Here is a 5,837-nt window from a genome sequence, read left to right as displayed (position 1 = left end):
CATCAAACAAGAGGCAGTTTATAGGCAAGGTCAACCAGAACTTAGAGTATTCAGATAATATCATGCTTTTTAAATAAAAAACTTCAAAATGGTCAGGGATTGACAGAGAAGATGACAAATATACACTTCAGACTTTTATCACCAATGAAAACATAAAGCATTTTTATAGATTTATAATTGTCATTAGTGCATTCAGTTTTGAGTAAAGAACTCAAATTTTAAAACACCTCTAAAATAGCACAGTGTTAATAGAAATAGAAATCGGCCACCTACTGAGTTCATTTTAGTTAACTACCATCATTTAAATGTAAGGAAAGCAATATCTTGATCTCAATTAGTGAAACCTTTAAAAAAGATTGTCTTTAGAGAAACTTATTTGAGAACAAGGCTTTTCAGACACATTGTAGTATTCAAACTCACTTTACAGCAGAACTATAAAGTAAATTTTTAATTTTTTCTTATTAAAAAAGTTGTCAGATTTCCATTTCTTTAGGAGATATTTCACCAGTGCACTGATCAGTTCCACAGGTTAAGCCTTCTTCGTTATTATTAAGAATTTCATACATAGTAGAAAGGTTGCCCTTCATTGATTTCTTGTCATTTCGAAAAGACAAAGGCAGACTTGCTAGACAAAAACTGAGATCTTTAAAAAAGTATGGAATTAAAATATCCCCCAATGGTGGTAAGGGAGCCCCTCAAAGTACCAGTGACATCATCAAGAGGCACATCTTGCCACTCCTTAAAAAGAATAGCTGAGCAGGTTAGACTGATGTTGTGAAGAACACGTGCTACATCGGCGTCACGATGGAAGTGTCGCATACGTCCAGGGCTCTATTCAGATAACTGATGGGTGTGCTCACCGCACTCCCTGGCTCAGCAGCAGACCCCAGGCAGGGGGTGTCGCAGCACAGGCTTTCCAGCAAGCAGTTTATTAATAGCGATGCCCAGACCTTTGATTCAGAAGACCGAAAATGCTCGATCAGAGCAGATTGTTATATTCACAAGAGCGTTCGTCCGTCTGTGACGAGGTCCCTCTATGAAAATTATTATCAAGGGCACAGTGACTACAAGCATTGCAAAGACCACAAAACCTAGATCACCTAGCTGGTGAGACATTTCGTTTACGTTCTCTATTTCCTCTTCTTTTGGAGCATGAATAACTATAGACCCTAGAATACCTACCAAACATCCAATTTTCCCATGAAAATTAAGTCTTTCATTTAGACGGCTGAAGAAAGAATGGCCCTCACTAAAACACTGAGCGCTCCCAATGGAGACACCAATGTGGCGGGAGCAAACGCGTACGCAGCAAAGTTGGCCACGTTCCCAGCTCCCACCCATGGCAGGGGAGCCGACCACACCCATTCCTTAAGACATGCATGACCGCCTTGACCTGCTCTCCTGGAGGTTTTTCTGAGGCCGTTTTTTTTTCAAGATGAAACTCCCTCCGGTGAAAATGCTGAAACTCATAACCAATACCAGACCAATATAAAAGTCATATTTTTCACACCCCTGAATCATTTCATTTCCTACTTAAGAAGTTCCTGTGAATTACATTGTTCACAGAAGAGAGAAGCTGCTGGTACTGAAGGGAGAACAATGCAGGCTTAAATAGTTTGAAAACAGGACAATGGCGTGAATACTCTGAAAAGTATGAGTTCTTCTGCTATTCTCAGAACTCATAATGCTCTGCTCCCATTCCCTGTAATTGAAAGTCAGTCGCAGATGGGAGCACCAGGTCAGCAGTCCGGCCATGCAGCTACCCCTCCTCGATCCAGCTGGGTCATCACAACTCACCATCCACCCCCACCCCCGGTAGGCCACCAGGGCCGCTCCACCTGTGCTGGCTCAGCCACCACCCTTGTCACTGTCTGTCAGAGGTGCCAGCATCCAAGGCTGCAGCTGTGCACATGGGCTCCTCCAGGGGGAGCCAGAGAGGAACCGGCCAGGGCTAGCCGCTGCCCCTGGGATCCACCCAGGAGGACCACGCTCCTGTTGGGGTTTTTTACAGACATACTTTGATATATGGCATCTTGCTTTATTGCACTTCACAGATAATGCATTTTTTTTTACAAACTGTAAGCTTATGGCAGCCCTGGGCTAAGCAAGACTATCACACCATTTTTCATGTGACTTTGTGTCTCTGAGTCACATTTTGCTAATTCTCACAACATTTCAAACTTTTTTCATTATTATTATATCTGATCTGGTGATTTGTGGTGAGTGAATTGCTGATGTTACTATTGTAATTGTTTTGGGGCACCACAATCCATGTCCATGTAAAAGGGCAAACTCAACCAGTAAATATAGTGTGTGCTCTGACTGCCCTTCTGACTGGTCATTCCCCATCTCTCTCCTTCTTCTTGGACCTCCCTATTCCTTAAGATTCAATAGTATTGAAATTAAGCCAATTAATAACCCTACAATGGCCTCTTAGGTGTTCAAGTGAAAAGAAGAGTCTGAAGTCTATCATATTTAAATCAAAAGCTAAAGATGATTAAGCTTAGTGAGGAAGCCCTATAGGTAGCCAAGATAGAACAAAAGCTAGGCCTCTTGCACCAAACAGTTAGCCAAGTTGTGAATCCAAAGGAATACTTCTTGGAGGAAATTGAAATTGCTACTGCAGTGAATACATGAATGATAAGAAAGTGAAGCAGTATTATTGCTGATATGGAGAAAATTGTAATGTTCTATACAGAAGATCAAACAAGCCAACATTCCCTGAAGCCACAGCCTAATCCAGAGCAAGGCCCTAACTCTCTTCAATTCTATGAAGGCAATTGGTGACTTTCAGTTGAAGCCAATGCTCATTTACCACTCTGAAAATCACAGCGCCCTTAAGACTTATGCTAAATCTACTCTTCCTGTGCTCTCTAAATGGAACAGCAAACCCTGGATGATAGTATGTCTGTTTCTGACATGGTTTACAGCCCACTGTTGAGAACTACTGCTTAAAAAAAACCATTACTTTCAAAATATTACTGCATTGACAACACACTTGGTCACCCAAGAGCTCTGATGGAGATGTACAATGAGATGAATGTAATTTTCATGGCGCTAACACAACGTCCTTTCTGTGGTCCATGAATCAAGGAGTCATTTCAACTTTCAAGCCTTATCATTTAAGAAATACATTTCCTAAGGCAATTGTTGCCATAGGCAGTGATTCCCCTGCTGGGTATGGGCAAAGTGAATGGAAAACCTTCTGAAAAGGATCCACCATTCTAGATGCCATTCAAAATGTTGGTGATTCATGAGGGGAAGTCGAAATATCAACATTGACAGGAGTTTGGAAGAAGTTGATTCCAACCCTCAAGACTTCAGTGGAGGAAGTAACTACAAAGGTAATGGAAATTGCAAGAGAACTAGAATTAGATATGGGGCCTGATGATGTGGCTGATTTGCTGCAATCTCATGATATAGCTTGAATGGATGAGGAGTTGCTCCTTATGGATGAAAAAACAAAGTGGTTTCTTGTGATGAAAATCTACCCCTGATGAAGATATTGCAAACGTTGTTGAAATTACAATAAAAGATAGAATATTAAATAAATTTAGTTGATATGGGGCAGCGGGATTTGAGAGGATTAACTCCAATTTTGAAATAATTGTACTGTAGGTAAAATGCTATCAAACAGCATCTCATGCTACAGAGAAATATTTTGTAAAAGGAAGAGTTAATTGATGCAGCAAACTTGAATGTAGTCTTATTTTAAGAAATTGCCACAGCCATCCCAGTATTCAGCAAACACCACCCTGATCAGTCAGTGACCATCAACATCGAGGCAAGATCCCCCACCAGCAAATATATTATGACTCACCAGAGGTTCAGATGAAGATGGGCATTTTTAAGCAATAAAGTATTTTTAAATTCAGCTGTGTATGTTTTTTTTAAAATATAATGCTATGACAGACTTAATAGACTATAGTGTAGTGTAAACATAACTTTTATATGCACTGGGATACCAAAAAATTCATGTGGCTCACTTTATTGTGATATTCACTTTACTGCACTGTTCTGGAAAAGAACATACAAATTCTGCCTTTATAGTGTTCAGAAATATGGAGGCTTTTGTTCTGAGGATTGTTGAGATCTGCTTCACTCCTACCCCTCCCACCTTCTTTCACTAAAAATTCTTTTCCTTTGTCTCCATTATTTCTTTCTTGCTAAATTTTGAGTCCACTCCCAGCAGTTTTTTCTCAGTGTGAGTTCCTGTCCTGGAAAGGAGCCAAAAAGGTCAGTTTTGAAGTTTCACAAAGGCCTTCCTTTCCCATCAGACCTCCTCACAATGGGCTTTCTGCACTCACCTCTGGGAGTGGGACAGCTCCTCCCAATTTCAGCTGCCTTTCCCAAATTGACGTGATGAACTTTTTCGTGAATACTTGTTGGTTATTTGGGGATTCTTTTGCTTGGTTGCTTTCTGCTCTCTCTCCTCTTATAAACAAGTCTTCTAGCTGAGAATCTGCTTGGCATTTGGGTTCAGTAGGGATGCACTGTGCCCTAGTTTTGTTGCTTATGCTCTCCATGGGGTTTGGATTTACCATCTATCTGATCTGTTTTTCATGTGGGGATTTGGAGAGGTTCACAAACTATGCTGCCAATGCAACAGCCTTTGCAGAATCTTCCATTAGTATTAGCTCTTAACTTGCAAACTTTTGAAATTCTTCTGGAGCTTATTTTCCTAGCACTGGGTCATCTATAGGCATTTGGCTGTCCAATTCTTTTTTACCCTGCAGTTGCAAATTATGTCGTACACCAAGGTGATAATTCCCAACATTAAATGTTAAACAGGAAAAGTGACACTATAGTATTTTGTGCAGTAGAGAGAACATGGGTTAACATTGTGTAAAACTATTCTGGAGTGCAGTTTAATAGGTGTTTAAATCTAAATTATGTTTCTAGGAATTTACTGTAAAAATAATTGGATATATGCATAGAGAAATATACATGAGAATTTGTAGTACAGTGGTTGGAAGCAAACTGTATGTTTATCTGTAGGAGATTAGTGAAAGCATGCTATGCAGCAGTTTAAAGGATGCAGTTTAAAGGATAAAGGTATATAGCTCTACTCAATACTCAAAGGAAATAATCCCACAAGAGAGTAGAGTGAAGAAAAGAAGATTCATTCTTTTAGAGAATTCTTAAAACAGAATGATTTTTATGTAAATTATGTATATATGTACATATATACATGCATATTGAAAGACATTGACTTCTGATGGTGTTATTTAACTGAGCTTCTGCAAAATGGCCCTAGTGATAATGACCTCTTGGGATTGCTCTGAGGATTAAACATCATCACATATGTGATGCCCATATCATACCGTAGACACTGAACCCATGTGAGACTCAACTAAACTCCCCACTTTGTCATCTCGTACTGGTGGTATTTTTATCCCTGCCTATTTATATTCAAAATAATTGATAAAACTAACATTGTTGAAACCTCTGAAGAGTCACACATTTATAGAACTTCTCACAGTCTATTATTTAGACAATGTGAGAAGTATAAGATTTTAAAAATTCATTAAAGGTAATGCAAAGAGCATATTGGATTTAGGAAAATACTCCCAAGAGCTGTCTCTTAATGAGAACTTGGTCAATAATGTTTGTTTTTGGTTAAAAGTCTGCCAATTTGCCAATGCTTACATTTGCTTAGAATGACTTCTTTCTTTGTTGGCTGTTCTGAGCCTTCAGTTTCAATGGGAGCAATTCTGACTGATAAGGAACAGATGTGTCTCTGAGCGCATATAAGGGGGAAATTATGACTCAACTCCTAGAAATCCCTAAAGATGGAACTAGAACTAAAGCTAAAATAAAGAGCAATTTCCTACCTA

General features: G+C 39.4%; 1 pseudogene; it reads right to left on the bottom strand.

Moving 5' to 3' along the window:
• Positions 1 to 447: 447 nt before the first annotated feature.
• Positions 448 to 1,521, bottom strand: LOC143645063 (magnesium transporter NIPA2 pseudogene; annotated as a pseudogene).
• Between the last annotated feature and the right edge of the window lie 4,316 nt (positions 1,522 to 5,837).

The sequence above is a fragment of the Tamandua tetradactyla genome, chromosome 8 (assembly GCF_023851605.1).
Source record: "Tamandua tetradactyla isolate mTamTet1 chromosome 8, mTamTet1.pri, whole genome shotgun sequence".
NCBI classification, from domain to species: Eukaryota; Metazoa; Chordata; class Mammalia; order Pilosa; family Myrmecophagidae; genus Tamandua; species Tamandua tetradactyla.
This window is presented reverse-complemented; position numbering and strand designations above follow the sequence as displayed.